General features: G+C 48.8%; 1 protein-coding gene and 1 long non-coding RNA gene across 2 annotated transcripts in view; one reads left to right on the plus strand and one right to left on the minus strand.

Annotated features, from left to right (window-relative positions):
• TAOK3 (TAO kinase 3) overlaps positions 1–13301 on the minus strand; it is a 168514-nt gene extending 155213 nt beyond the window's left edge. The window contains 2 exon segments of the mRNA XM_084762174.1: positions 2166–2244; positions 13128–13301. The gene's annotated coding sequence lies outside the window, so the exon portion shown is untranslated.
• Positions 6069–7904, plus strand: LOC311586586. Its single transcript, XR_014775596.1, has 2 exons — positions 6069–6121; positions 7730–7904. It is a non-coding gene; the product is annotated as an uncharacterized lncRNA (long non-coding RNA).

The following is a 13301-nucleotide window of genomic DNA, read 5'->3' on the forward strand; positions in this document are numbered from 1 at the left end:
GTTCCTTCACAGGGCCCTGGGTCTCACTTAACATTTTATGTGATGTCCCAGTGTGTTGGGATGTTCTAACACACTCCCTCCATAATAACTTAACGCAGGAAGTGTAGCGCTCTCACTGTCAGCTGTCCCCTCCTTTCGGCTAACATGTGGCCTTGCACAAAAGAGGTCCATGCCATCTTTGCTGGCCAGAGATAAGGACTGTGACCACAGGAAACCAGAGAGCGGGGTCAGCACGTGGCGTGTCACCTGAGCCTTGTCATCTGGATGGGGCCCACCTACTGCTGGCGCTGGTTGAGTCAACAGGCACAGATGGATAGGATGCAGCCAGCGACCCCCACCTCCCCTGCCTCTATAAGAGCTGCAGTCATCTGCTGGCTGAGGCCCCGCCCACTTCCTCTCCCCACTCCCAGATCTGACTAGGACACTTCTGGACTGAAATCTACATTTAACCCATCCTAGAGGCTGAGAGGCTGTAATTTATATCACACACACACACACACACACACACACAGACACACACACACACACACACACCATTTGGCATCACATTTCAAATTTTTAATCTCCTCTTTTCTCCGGTTAGACCCTTCCCCGTGACATGAGTTGTACCCACTACACACATTCTTGAAGGAATTACGCCTCCTACACGAAGTGGCAAGAGTCAGACATGGAAGATGCTACAGTTTGTCCAGGGTGCACGTCAGCCCACACATTTCCCTCAGTCCTTGCTCCGATTACCTAGCGAAGTGGACAAAGGAAGCTGAAGGCTCCCAGAGGCAGCTTTCCCTCAGAGAATTCTTTAGTCTGACTTTAACATACACAGGAACAGGCTGTCAATTAAGGCTCCCTTCGTTGCTTGCACCATCTGACTTTATGGACTAGAGCCGTCCCGGAAATGAACAATCTGAAGGCTAAGGTATTCCCTCTCCTACTTTAGTAAGTAGGTCACCCTAGTCACTAAAATGACTTCCAAAAAGGCAAAATGAAGTAAATGTGGCCAAGCCCTTTGATCTTTGCGTGTCTGTGGTTGGAATTATACGTGAGAAACCGGTCCTGTTTCTACCCTATTTTCCCTTTTCTTTGAAATAAGAAAAATAGGAAGTGATATTTTTTAAGGTCTGGGAAGGACACTGTGCCATTTTGAGTAGTTTAGTCCTGAATGTTACGTTAACGTTGGGGCAATTAGGGCAGACTGCACCAACCTTCATAAAGGTGACCTTTAGCATATTCATAAAGTTTTCTTCAAGGGCTCCTCTGCCAAGACTGTGATACTCTACCGGCGGCCTGGCCTTCGCCTTAGTCTTTCCGAAGAAAGACGGAAAATTAAAACTTCTGAGTTTTGAAAAACTGACACAAGAGCTCGACTCTATCAAACAACCAATTAAAGAAGCCCGTGGGCCCGACCAGCCGCAGCTTTCCCATTGTCAGCTGGACTGTGAGCGAAGGTCCTAAGTACTCACGTGAAGCGCAGCAGGAAGTTTAAGTGGCTGCCGTGTGGGGACGGTGTGTCAGCATAAGTTGCTTTATAGTAAAATATAAAACGAAGACCTAAGCTTCGCTTCCTCACAGGCCCCTCAATGTCCAAGGCGACTTGTGGGACTTTAGCCCCAGCAGCCAATAGGCCTGAGAGGTGAATTTCATTGAAGGACTGCCTCTGGCTCACAGGAAAGATAAACCTGTGATCGACTGCAGTGACACGGACACCCCTAGGCAGTCAACGCCTTCATTCTGAGAAAGGAAGTCCTTAGCAGAGACTCAAGTGGGACTTCGGCAGCACTTCCTGGTCAGACCGGGAGCCTCAAGAGCACTTTAGAGGGCTTTGCATTTTGGCACTTGGGGAGAAGGAATGTCCTAAAACAAGTTTCCAGTACCCCCAGTACCCCAGCTCCACCCCCCAGTTCCCACCAAAGAGAACAAACAGGAGCTAGCTAAACAAACACCATGCTACCAAAAAAAAAAAAATCTATGACATTCGGTCAACGGCTGCTGCTGCAGAGACATGTAGACAGCAGGCCAGGCCAGGGTCCCGGCCTCCATAAAGACACTGGCATAGTCAGCATCGGGCTACATGAAGGTACCCCACATCCCTCTGCCTGGCTGCTCTGGGAGCTTTGGAGGGACACACCCTGTTAGGAGGCAGTGAAAACATCACAGAAGGCACTCACCAGCTTCCTGGAGACTGAAGGCCAGGCAAGTCACTTTCACATTTTACTCTCTAAAATGTCTTCCGTACGTGTGGAAAGTCTGCAAGAAAAGCCCCCATGAAATCCTTAGGAGGAACTTCAGATGAAGAAGCATGCGCAGGGTGCCCCACGGTGCTATCGGGCCCTGCAGCCTGCATGCGGTATTTCCTGTTCCGACGCCCATTGGCCCGAGCAGGTGCATGTGCCTCTGGGTGGTGCCAATCTGCTGCTGCGCTCTCTCTCTCCCTCTCTCTCTCTCTCTCTCTCTCTCTCTCTCTCTCTCTCTTCTCTCTCTCCTACTGTGGGAACATCTAGGATCTAAGACTCTACCACCGTGGCCTCAAACTGAGCACCGTCCTGCAAGCTTCATTGTGGACCGGTGAATTCCTGGCTTGAAAGGGCAGGGGGCAGTTCATTTCAATAGGTTTTCCTGATTTCTCTAAAACTCACCGTTACGGAGCCTGTCCTAGTGGGGGAGGGGGGAGAAACAGGATGAGCCCAAGTTCAAGTCTTGCTTGGACTATAGGGGACTTCAGAGCCTGTCTGGGCTTCAGAGTGAGTTCAAGGACACCCTGGGCAACTTAGCGAAAAGCTGTCTTAAAAATGAGCAGCGGAGGCAGAGGCCTGGGGAGAGGGCTCCACGGCTAAGAGGGCTTGCAGCTCTAGCTGGGCTCTGGGGTTTGGATCCCAGCACTCACATGGAGTGGCTGACAGATGCCTACAATTTTAATTCTTCTATTTATTTATTTATTTATTTATTTATTAATACAGTGCACATTAGATCACATTATATGTGGCTGTGAGGCACCATGTGGTTGCTGGGAATCGAACTCAGGACCTCTGGAAGAGCAGCCAGTGCTTCTTAACCACTGAGCCATCTCTCCAGCCCCCTGCAATTCTAATTCAAAGGAATGCAAAGCCCACTTCTGCTTCCTCACGCACACACACCCACACTCACACACACACATGTGCACTGACACGCACATAAAAAACCCCAAATCCTCCGGGTGTGGTGGTGCGCGCCTTTAATCCCAGCACTCGGGAGGCAGAGGCAGGTAGATTGCTGTGAGTTCAAGGCCAGCCTGGTCTACAAAGTGAGTCCAGGACAGCCAAAGCTGCACAGAGAAACCCTGTCTTGAAAAACCAAAACAACAACAACAACCCCTCAAAAAAACAACCAAAAAAATCCTAAAAATAGAAACAGAGAGTCAAGGGGAGGTACAGTGCTGGTCTAGCCTGAGGCCCTTGGTCAGTTTCAGGGCCAGGGTCAGTCCTACTCTAAATCACTGGCTCTGTCCAGAGGTTCTCAACCTGTGGGTCGGAAACCCCTCCCCCCCCACCGCTGCAAGGAACCCCATTTCAGACATCCTGCATATCAGCTATTACACATCAGAACAGTAGCAAAGTTACAGTTATGAAGTAGGAATGAAATAATTTTACGGTTGGGGGGGGGACATCACAGCATGAGGAACTGCGTTAAAGGGGCGCAGCTTTAGGAAGGCTGAGAACCACTGCTCTCTTCAAAATATCGTCTTTGGGGGCTGGAGAGATGGCTCAGTGGTTAAGAGCCCCGCCTGCTCTTCCAGTGGTCCTGAGTTCAATTCCCAGCAACCATATGGTGGCTCACAACCATCTAATGTAATCTGATACCCTCTTCTGCAGATAAAGCACTCATATGCAACAAATAAAATAAATAAATCTTTAAAAAAATATTGTCCTTGGCTCTAGGACACTGTGACGAAGAGAACAAAGTCTGGAGTTTGGGGGATTTTCTACATAAGTGGGAAAGAAAAGTTTCATGTGGCAGAGACCAAGGACGCTTAGATGGCAGCTGGGAAAGCTGACAGCAGCTGGTGTCTACTATTAAAAGCATCGTTATAAGGGCCTAGAAAGAGTTCCCAAGCTTGGTGGCTCACAACAGTAACCCCTGCATCGGGGAGGCTAAGCTGGGAGGATGGCAAGTTCAAGGCCAGCCTGGCTTAAAACGGGGAGACACTGGAAAAAGAGGCAGAAACTGGGTGCACGGAAGGGAGGAAGGGTTTGTGTGTCCTTAGTATTTCAAACGCATGTCGGGGCGGGCGTGGGAGCCAGCAGGCAAAAGGAAGAGCTCGCCAGTGCTGTTATTTTAATTCAGGCTTACAACACGCTTCAAATGCAATTACCCATACATGCAGAAAGCCTATAACATCCTCCAATTAACACCAGGAGTTTGGTCTGACCAGTTCCCAGCGTCAATATCACAAGCAACGGAAACCAAGTGAAAAGTTTCAGCAGGTTAGTGCTTGGGCTCCAGGGCTCATGTTTCCTTCATTCCTGCCTGTTTATGTTGCCTAAGGAGGTGACATGGGCATCGGAGAGGCTACCGTATAACAAACATCTCTAAAAGAATTTTCTCTTGGCTTCTATGGTCAAAAATAGAGTGAACGCAAGGCTAACGTGAAAGACCAACCTAAAATCCAGAGAGTAAAAAGGACATGAAAACGCTTCCAAGCTATACTTTCCTTCCCCGGGATTTTTACTTCCTTATGCTCAAAATAACGAAACTCTTTGTAGCCAGCCAATTGGAGAACTTGCTCAGGCCAAATTTCTATTAGTCACTCAACAAACGTTCACTAAGCAACTAGCTGGGGTGGTGGCAATGAGTGAAACCAGAAGAAGCTCTCTCTGTGGACCCTACATGCCAGTGGGGGGTGGGGCTAAGGGGAACAGAACAAACAGAATGGCAGCTCTGTCAGAAGTCAGCAAGTGCTGGGGAGAAGGACTCAGTTTGAAAGGTGGGGAGCACCCCCAAGTTTATTTGTGCTCAGTGACTGAGTGATCATTCTAGAAAGGAAGGCCTTTGCTTTGGAAGATTGGGGTCAAGTCACCACCATCTTCTATTGCTCATAAGAGAGATGTGTGTGTGTGTGTTGAATGTGTGTATGTGTCTGTGTGGTATATGTGTGTGTGTATGCTGTATGTGTTTATGTGTGTGTGGTGTATGTGTGTATGTGTGTGGTGTATGTGTGTGTATGTGTGTGTGGCGTATGTGTGTGTGTGGTATATGTGTGTATGTATGTGTAAGTCTGTATGTGCTCGCATGTGGAAACCAGATTCAGTCAACGCCAGTGTCTTTCTCAATCACCCTCCGCCTTATTTTCTGTGGCAGTGCCTCTTACTGCCCCAGGAGTGTATTGATTCAGCTAACTTGGCTGGCTAGGGAACCTCACTCCACCTGTCTCCACCTCCCCAGTACGAGGATTACAGATGTGGCCCACCTCATCTGGCTTTGAATAATAATTTGTTTTGGAGGGATGCTATGCTAGAGAGATGGTTCAGAGATACCAGCTGTTCTTGCTAGGTCCAGGGTTTGGTTCCCAGCATCTGCAATGACAGCTGATAGCTGTTTGTAACTCTAGCTCCAAGGGATCTGACGCCCTCTTCTGGCTCCCTCAGACACTGCATGCATGTGGTACACAGACATACATGCAAGCAAAACACTCAGGCTCATAAAAAAAAAAACCCTAAAAGGTTTTAAATTATATTTTTATTTACTTTGAATAAATGTGTGTGTGAGTGAGTGTGTGTGTGTGTGTGTGTGTGTGTGTGTGTATGCGCACGCACACCTATGAGCATACTTGTCAAACCATGAGTCAGAGGACAAATTATGAGAGTCAATTCTCTCCTTATAGGCTCAGGCATTGGTGGCAGGGATCTTTACCCACCAAGCTATTGTCTCAGTCCACACCTCTTTTTATTGGGTGTTAAGGTTCTCAGGAGCAGTTTACAGACTTGAGAATCTTCTTTGTTACTAAGACCAGGAGAACAGAGAACAAAATTCCTAAGGACCCAGACAATCAAAATCCCACTCAAAGATACAAAGTAACAGCCCCATCACCACCACACACATTAACAAAGTGAACTCAGGAGGCAGAGGCAGGCAAATCTCTGAGCTGGAGGTCAGCGTGGTCTACAGAGTGAATTCTAGGACGGCCAAGGTACACAGAGAAACTCTGCCTTGAAAAACCAAGAGTCCAAGTGAAATGTTGAAAATGACCATGGATGTTTCCAAGTCCTGAGCTCCTGATGTCAGACTCTCTGTCATGCTCAGAGGAGAGTCTTCCTTTAGGAATTGTCCCTGTCATTGTCACCTGCAGTGACAATTCTATAATTATCTGCAAAGCTATACTTAAAGACTAGTTTGACTCTAAAGTATTACAATTTAATACAATTCAATAATTGAGATATCTGTTGTGCCGCACCCCTTTAATCCCAGCACTCAGGAAGCAGAGGCAGGTGGATTGCTGTGAGTTCGAGGCTGCCTGGTCTACAAAGCGAGTCTAAGACAGTCAAGGCTACATAGAGAAACCTGTCTCAAAAAACAAAAACAAAAACAATTTTACACATGTGAACAATGTATTTTGATGATATTCATCCCCGATTCGGTTCAGTTTCATTTGTTATTATTGTGTATGTGTGTGCATTCTGATGTCTGGGGGCACACATGACACACATGGCACACGTGTGGAGGCTAGAGGACCATGCTGTGGTGTCAGGTCTCTCCTTCCACCCCTGTGTGGGTAACAGGGACCGATCTCTGGGTCACCAGGCTTAGGAGCAAGTGCTTGAATAGACTGGGTCATCTTGATGCGTGCCCCCCCCTCCTTTTGATGAGCTAAAAGCCCTTGTGAGGCCTAGAAAGAAGACATAAATATGACCTATTCATTTGCTGACCAGTAATTAATTTCCTCATTCCTATGCACACTTACTGAGCATACTTCCTACTTCATGGCTCACACTTGGTCTGGGGTATGAAAAGGTAAGTAAGGCCCCATCCATGCCCTCAGCTCACAGGCCAGTCAGTTGGAAACGGGGAAACGGGGACCTCGCATGCAGTGGCTGGAAGAATTTTGCTAGCCAGGCACGGTGGCTCACGCCTGTAATCGGAGACTGTGGGAAGCTGACAGGAGAGGTCGCTTGAGAGTTCAAGGTCATCCTGGGCTATAGAGTAAGTCATGGTCACAAAACAAAATAATACAAATCCAGAAAAATAGCTTTGCAGAGACCATAAAAGCATAAGAGTCTGCAAAGCACCATTTAACTTCCTATCTCTACTGTTACATTTTGACCCACATCATTTAAAAGCCATGCCAAAATAGTTTTTCAAACTACTTATGGAGGGGGTTGTAGCTCCCCGGCAAGGCACCTGCCTAGTACACTTGAGGTCCTGAGTTTGAGCCCAATCATCTCAATGAATAAACTAAAATATGTGTAGTTGCACATTCAAAATATGGAATTTTATGTTTATCCCCACAATTGGTGCTGCTCTCAGCTATGGTCGGGGAGAGGTTTCCTCCGGCCGTGGGCAGCAGAGATACAGCAGACTCATACCTGGGGCAAAGTGCTGAAATACAAGGAGGGGGCCGGGAGGTGACAGCTCCTGCCACAATGTGGCTGCCATGGCACTCATGGGCTCAGCGCCACAGTGGTTACCTACACTGGATGAAGCCAACAGATAGGCCAGCATTCCAGCGGGCAGGACTGACTGGGCTTAGTGGATGGTGGAGAGCGAGCTATTGAGCTTTGGGTGTGAGGTGGCGGAGAGAGACATGTTGGAGGGTGTCTGGAGAGACAGAAAGTGTAGTGGGGAGGATATGGTTGAGATATATTGTATACATGTACCAAGTGGTCAGAGGATAAATAAAAGATACTATAGCCATTAAAAATTAAGTGGAAAAAAAATTTAAAGGCCTATGTTCTCAATGGAAGAGAAAATTGGCCACGAACTATGATTCTGTTTAGTGTGTTCACTGCCAAGACCAATTAAGTTATTAGTTTATTGCCGGACGTGGTGGCGCACGCTTTTAATCCCAGCACTCGGGAGGCAGAGGCAGGCAGATTGCTGTGAGTTTGAGGCCAGCCTGGACTACAAAGTGAGTCCAGGACAGCCAAGGCTACACAAAGAAACCCTGTCTCGAAAAACCAAAAAAAAAAAAAAAAGTTATTAGTTTATTTAAGAAAGTTTTCCGATTTCATTAGTGAAATCTATTGTAGTGGCAGAGCAAGACACATTTGAATTGTAGCTACCTTTGTTTGCCATGGGCATATGCCAGTGACAGGCAGAAAGTGAAACACTCAAACACAGAGGGCTGGTGAGATCGCTGAGTGGTTAAGAGCACCAGTTTCTCTTACGGAGGACCCGGGTTCAGTTCCCAGAGTCTAATGGTGGCTCACAACCATCTCTAACTCTGGTTCCGAGGGGATTTGGTGCCCTTTTCTGGCCCTCACAGGCACCAGACACACATGCAGTGAGTTCTCAAGACACACATTCAGGCCAAGCACAATAAATAAAACAAAAAGAAAGCCCTTGCTTGTAAAATTAAAAAGTTAGCTTGGGGCTGGTGAGATGGCTCAGTGAGTAAAGGTGCTTGCCGCCAAGCCCAATGGCATGAGTTCGATTCCTGGGACCTACATGGTGGAAGGAGAGACTCGCACATCCTCCGACCTTCACACACTTGTGAGCCTGTACATGCACACAATAGATAAATGAACAAAAGGAAAAATAAAAATGAGTATATACTATAGGTCCCAGGTTAATCTGGGGATAAAAGGTTTCCTTCCCTGCCCCCCCAAATAGTGGGAGAAGCTGGAGGTGAGCTCTTCCAATGAGTACCTCATCCAGTAATCACAATATTACAATAAAGTGCAGGAGGTGGCTTCAATTTCACTTTCCTCATGGAGGCCAGAGGTAAGGTGACAAGGACCCCTGATGATGGACTCGGGCATGCAATGTTCCATTGGCTGGGAACTAAATATATACCCACAAGCAGTAAAGCAGCCAATTAAATGGGTGATAAGGCTAGCCCACAACACATCATCCAGGCCAAAATACACCTCTCCCAAGATGACAAAAACTCAGAAACTGTCTACTGTGGGTGGTAAGCATTTGCCCTGAAGGAAGACAAATTAAAAGATATTTCCTCAAGAAGTCCCAAAACATGTGGATCTGTCTGTGCGCGTATGTGTCTCTGTGTGCATATATGCCTGTCTCTCTGTGCGCTTGTCTATGTGTGTATATGTGTGTATGTCTGTGTTCTTTCTGGAAGAGAAGGAAGAAAATTAAGCTAGGAGAAAATTATGGAAAGATGCATCTGTGTGTAACACAGGGTAGAAAATGTGTGCAAAGTGAGACGTCGTGAGCCTCCTGTGTCAGCTCCCTAGCCTTGCTCCACTCCTACACCCAGCTCTGCTGAAGACCCGTGCATTTATGAATGCTGGCAAGCAATGAAAACGCTTGTTCAGGTTGGCTTGTGTGTTAAGCCACGCTAGATAGCTAGGCAGCCTCCGAGAGTACAATGGAGCAACTGTACTGGATGGACTCAAGCAGTAAGGAGAGTGGGAAATGGGTCCTTAGGTTTCCTGGGCTCCGGCTAGCCCGGGACTAAGAACTGGTAAAGAATATGCAAGTGGTCACCTGCATCTCTTCTCGTCTCGGCATTTTCTAAACAAGAAACAAGGCTTTCAGGTGAACAAACGTGTACCAACCTCACATGCCTTCCCCAGGGAAGAAAGCTACAGGCTCCTCTTATCACTAAGAATTCTACTCCAGAGGTCCGGCTCCATCAACCCTGGATCCTGAGTGAAGTGGTTGCCATGGCTGCCTCGGTGATGACTCAGGGGAGGAGCAGGGTGCTTTCTTTTCATACCAGGAAATGCTTTTATTGTTTTGTCTTTAGAAATGACCATTTGCACTGCTCAGAAGTGAGCTTACAAGATGGGGGGGGGGAAATCCTCCTCCTCCCTCCTGCTTAGACACTTCTGGAACTTCCTGGAAGGATTGGGGCGGGTCTTGCCATTCAGAGTACCTCACACCTCCATGTGCCTAACACTGGTGAATAGGCACAAGAGTTAACTGGCTTAACCCCACCCCCAACCCCCTTAACTTTACTTCTTCCTTGAATTCTGAGAAAATCTGTGCTTCCTGCTGCTCCTCCTGTCCTCAGCATCACTTGAGTCTGGGGGGCGTTTCTGGTGGGTGGGAATTTCATTGTCGCCTTGCTCCGCACTCAGAACTGCTGTGGAAGGGCAGTTTCACTTACTATCACCCCACTGAAAACCATTTCAGAGATGTTGGTGTTAGACTGAAATAGTATCGAGGCTGGCAGTGTAGCTCAGTGGGAAGATCACTTGCCTAATAGTCTCAAGGCCTTGGGGTTCATGCTTTACGCCTAGCCAAATCAATAGCAGATCTAGGCAAGCCTCGACTTTTGTTACTGTTCTGGGGACAAAAGCCAGGGCTTTGGGCTGGTTCGCCCAGCCCTACATTGTGTCTGTGAGGAATACTACAGTGTAGTTTGACTGGAACTGTCTAGTGCTAAACGCAAGCAAAACATTTCTTCAGTCTTTTGAGCTGGGGTATCAGAGCCCAGGGCTATCTTGGTACCCCTTACGTATGTAGCCCAGGCTAGCCTCCAACTCAAAAGATCCCCCTCAGCATCCTGAGTCCTGCTATCATGCCCTGTGAAAGTGTTTCAAACAATATACACTCTAACTGTGACCGAGAGGAGACACTGAAATAACAGCAATGACCGGGTGCAGTGGCACATGTCTGTAATCCCAGCACTCTGGGAGGCAGAGGCAGGCGGGTCTCTAAGTTCGAGGCCAGTCTGGTCTACAAAGTGCATCCAGGACAGCCAAGGCTACACAGAAAAACTCTTTCTCATAAAACAAACAAACAACCCCCCAAACAAAACAAACAAAAAATGGATAGTAGTTACCAATCTCCATTATTTCCCTAAAACCATCATTTTCTAAGTCTCTAAACTAAATAAGACAGTGATGAAGAGAAGAGAAATAACATTAGAAATAGAGAAAAAGATTTTTTAAAAAACTGAAATACAAGTGATACATAAAAAATGGCACAAAGAAATCTCATTGCTGAGCCGGGCATGGTGGCACACGCCTTTAATCTCAGCACTTGGGAGGCAGAGGCAGTCGGATCGCTGTGAGTTCGAGGTCAGCCTGGTCTGCAAAGCAAGTCCAGGACAGCCAAGCCTACACAGAGAAACCCTGTCTTGAAAACCAAAAAAAAAAAAAAAAAAGAGAGAGAGAGAAAAATACCAACCCAAAAAATAATTGAAGAAGAAAAAAAAACAAACAAACACAAAACCTCATCATGATTCCTTAAAATCTTCAACTATAAAGTTGATGACCTAATAAAGTGCCCTAGGGGAGAATCCAGAAGGTGCTTAGGGCCATGTCAACATATTCTGGCACTTGGGTCATGACATGGCCACACGCATCAGAGTCGCTGAGGCTATCTTGCACCTGCCACCTTCTCTGGCTTCAGATCCCAGCCTTGAGATAGACCGACTGAGTCTGCTTTGAATATGTACATCTGGCCCCTAATCATGCCTAGAACGTGCCATTCGTTTATTGGCCCCAGGAACTGCTTTGAAAAATTGAGTGCGACCTTCTAACTGTGTCTAACACATCAAAGTTAAACAGCCTGGACTACAAACCTGCTCCAGTTTCTCTTAAATCTGCATTGTAAACACTGACAGGGACGGGCTGCCAAATGGGAAAAAGTTTCTTAACTCCTTGTGGAGTGAAAACAAAAAGCTAAAACCAAACCAACCAAACAAAAACCCTTTGCTTTAAGAGCACACAGCATTAAAATTAACATCCTAATTAATCCAAGGTCACTCGGGTCCTAAAAGAACTCTTCCTCCAGCTTCTTGGAATGCAGTGAATGGAAGCAAGCCTCTCTAGTTTTCCCCTGGATCTGTCATCAAGGAATCCCTGGTGGAACTTTAGGAAAGAGATGGGAAGCCAGCCTGCTGTTTGGAAGAGACGAGGCCTTAGTCTTAATCTCTACAAATCGTCTGGCTAGCCTTTGGCCAGCCCTTGGGATCTGTCTTTCACTCCCAGGCCCATCACGTGATCTCCCTTCCACCGCCCCGCAACTCAAGCCTCGGGGAGACCTCGGATTCTTAGAGGTGGAACACCGGTGTCCAGGTGTCAGCGTAGCTGCTGTCCCACTCAATGCCACGGGGACCCAAGCTGCCCGTGCTTTCCCCCAGGTGCCTGGCTGCTAGGGCAGAAACCCACAAGTCATGCTCAGCAAGTCCTTCTCTGCTACCTCACTCTCCTGCTCCCCTTGGACTCTCAGTGCTGGCCCTGCTTGGGTCCTTCGGCCCCCACTCGCCTGTCCTGGCTCCTTTCGGGGACCCCTCCCGTCACCGGGCTACCCTAAGGCTTCTTGAGGTCGTCTTCACATCCATTGCGAGGGCACGGCTTTCAGAGCCCTAGCTTCCCTTGAGTCTCCTTTGCGTATTCATTCCCTGTCTTGGTCCCTCTTGGGTCCCCTTCCTTCGTTCCGCTGTCTGGGTTCTCTCAAGTCAACTTGCTCAGTCTGCAGTCCCGGTCCCTCTCTGGGTCAGGTCCGCTCTTTCCACTGGGGCGGATCTCCTCCTTCATCCCGCCTTCGCAATCTCTCTGGGGTCCTCTCACTCATCCCATTGCCCAGGGTTCCTCTTCAAGTCGCCTCGTTAATCCCGCTGCCTCGTCCGGTCTTGGGATCCTCTTGCTCACCCTCGGTATTTCTCGGTCCCGCTTGCTCACCCTCGGTATTTCTCGGTCCCCTCCTCATCCTGCTTTGCCCATTCCTCTCGGGGTCCCCTCGCTCACTCGTGCTCCCTCTCGGAGTCCACTCCTCACCCCGCTGTCCCTGTTCCCATCCTGGTCCTCTCACCCGCGGTCCCTCTCGGGGTCCCCTCCCCACTCCCCGTCCCGATCCCTCCCGGTCCCCCGGTGCACTGGCAGAACCGCTAGCAACTCCGCTCCCGGGATGCTCGCGGCCGCTGCGCCCGGTCCCCGCGCTGGGACTCCGGCTGTCACTCTGGCGCCCGCGCTCTCACCCTCAGCGCTGTCACCCGCGGCCCAGGCGCCGCCGCCTCCACTCACTCGTGCCCGGAGTCGCTCTCGTGCTGGGTCTTCGCGTGCTGGGTCCCGAAGCGCAGCCTCCGTCCGCGAGTCCGCGTCGCGCCCCACTCTCCACGCAGGACCCTCGGCTGCCGCCGCTGCTGCTGTCCGAGGTGCGGCTCCGCCAGGGGTGGCCAATCGCACCGGACTGCGCGG

This window comes from Acomys minous (genome assembly GCF_964271855.1).
Source record: "Acomys minous genome assembly, chromosome: 16".
Classification (NCBI taxonomy): Eukaryota; Metazoa; Chordata; class Mammalia; order Rodentia; family Muridae; genus Acomys; species Acomys minous.